This window comes from Aedes albopictus, chromosome 1, assembly GCF_035046485.1.
Source record: "Aedes albopictus strain Foshan chromosome 1, AalbF5, whole genome shotgun sequence".
NCBI classification, from domain to species: domain Eukaryota; kingdom Metazoa; phylum Arthropoda; class Insecta; order Diptera; family Culicidae; genus Aedes; species Aedes albopictus.
In genome coordinates, this window is record NC_085136.1 from 267765534 (window position 1) to 267768355 (window position 2822).

Below are 2822 nucleotides of genomic sequence, written 5' to 3' on the forward strand. Positions count from 1 at the left end.
TCAGCGCATGAGACGTAGCTCATGAGACACAACTTGAGAAAAATGAGGCACACAACTTTCAGTCTCAAAATGTACAGTGCTCCCGGGAGCTCGCTTGCAATGTGGCTCCCGTACATGGGACTACAGTACGTGTACATCAACTCTGCCTGAGAGCCTATGAAGCCTTATAAGACTTCTATAAGAAAGTATCATGAAATGCATTGAAACGCCTTGTAACGTTTTTAAAAGCCTCTTAAACCCCCATGAAATCTCCGTGAAATTCACCTGAAAGCCTCTGAAGTACTCTAAAACTTCTTTGAAACCTCCTGAAATGTCTTGAAAGGCGTTGAAACGTTTTGAAACGCCTCTGAAACTCCCATGAAGTCTTCGTGAAATTCACCTGCGAGCCTCTGAGCCTTTAATCGTCATGAGAAGCATTGAAACTTCATTGAAATTTACCTAAGACCCTCTGAAACCCATTTCAAACGTCCTGAAACGCCATAAATCGCATTGAACGCTTTGGAGACCGCAAAATACATCTAAGTGTAGAATTAGCATTTAAGTTAAAATACACGTTAATACAAACAAAAAAAACGCAAAATGCACACGGAATGGGTAAGAAACCGAAACCAGTTATCGAGAAAACTGTAAAAAAAAATTGCACTTGCGAATGGTCCGGTTGTTCGTTTGACTGTGTTGTATTTCATGGTTGGTTACAGTAGTTTTTCGCTGTAATTACCTCCCAAGGAACAATCACTCATTTAACCAACATTGCAATGACATTTTTATTTCACATATGATTGAACTACAGTTTAACATTATTTCATCACAGCTTGTAATCAGGCGTTGTTCAAACAAAAGTGGAGAATTTATTCAGCAATCTTTTCTGCAAGCGCGATACAGGCTTTACAATCGGGAGTAATCTGTGTTATATCAGCCTCATATTAAGCTTGTATTCAGCTATAATAACCTGCTGCGAAAACAAAAACAAATCGAAGTGCGAGGTGCAATTATGGTCCAATCATGTTTATTTGTCGCATCTGAACACATTTATAACACACCAGCTCTTCTAAAAATTACTCAACTTGGGATTTGAACTCGTGGTCTTCCAATCACCCGTCGCATACCTTGCCGACTACGCCATCCTGGAATTGGTAAGTTGCTCGCTAAGAATAAAACACCTTCACAAAGCTGTGAAAGATCAATATTCAGATTTATGGAAGGTTGTAATTATTTATTTAAAAAATGTTGTGAAGATGACTACAACTTTGAAATTGCTACGAAAATTGGCAAGTGTTTCGAATATTGCATTGGGGTGCAACAAACATCAAAACATATTTAATAATGAGGAACGTTCCAATACTGCTCCATTATAACTATTTTGACCTGTTGTTCAATCGAAAAGTGATAATCGAACAAATAATTCATAAATTCGTTTATATAGCTTACTGTTAAACCATTTTTGAACGTTTCCACAATAGCTGAAGTATTAAACATCAAAAGCATTTGTTCAAGTTATGTAGACCACAATAATCAGCTATCGGAAACTGTGGAACATAAGCTTTTTAACGCGTAGAAGAAAGCTCTTCTTCAACTTATAATAAAGCTAGTAAGGCCAAATCGAACAAACAAAAATTGCTGACGCTTATTAAGCTTATAATTAAATTGCTGTTCACATACGTGCCCAATGTTGCATTTGGGCTTATTTCCAATGTAAATAGCATCATTTCAGCTTATTATTCAGCATTGGGTTTTGTTCAGCTGCGAATGTTATAAACCAGCAATAGTTCAACATGCATGCTTATTTATGACTTCGAATTGTTCCTTGGGCTATCATAACACCGGCCACCGTTTGCAACTTGTATGCAAGATAATATATTCTAAATCAAATTCATCTTGAACCATTCTACAACTTACAAATAGCTCGGTGCAAAACTCAGGTTCCTTTTGCGCATTCCATAGGCAGATTTTTCAGATACTCCTCTTCAGAACCCCGGATGACGTACGAAGATTGACAACTCCGGTCAATCCGTCATGTCCATGCTGAAGTTCAACGATTTGAGCCAACACCAGCGAGCAGAAAGATGGCATTTGTCCTTTAAGATGACGAGGTCGCCGAAGTTGAGCTGGTACCGCTTCGGGTTTATACGGTACTGTAGGTTCAACTCTTTCTGATTTTTAATTCCGCCATCGGTGTCAAAAAACTAGGAGTGCTTCTGGATAATTCGGTATTGGCGGTTGAACGGTACACGTAGACTTTAGGGAGATGACGGATCATGTTGTTCACCAAGAAGCGCGTTGGGGTCGAAGTCCCAACAACGAGTTCGGCGAAACTAATTGGGTGGTCAAAACTGAAGGTTTCTTCGCCACCAGCTCTTCTATGCTGAACTTGCTCTCCAGAGCAAGTGTAACCGTACGGTACATGGCACTGGTTTTTTTTACAGAACAATCGTTGTCCGCCTTCACTTGAGTAATTTATTCATTCAAGTCACAGAAAAATCATCAAATTACACTAACACTATAACTCTAACAAGTACCAGACCTCTCTGCGACCGATGTGCCACAAAGCACAAGTAGCGGAACTCTCCGTGCCGACGAAGAACCTCGTGACTCCACCAATCAGGGATGTTTTACCTTGCCGTTGCGAGAACTCAAAAAGGAGAAAAAGTCAAGCCGGGCGTCGCTCTGGCTCCATTCGGCCACGTAACTGAAACCTTGTTGGAGTATTCGTGTTATCGTTGCGACCGTTTTTCTGCATGCAAGTGTGGGTGTGTGAGAGAGAAGGAATGCTTGACGCTACTTGCCCGATCTCCTCCGATCGACATGGGTTACTGCTGGGCTGT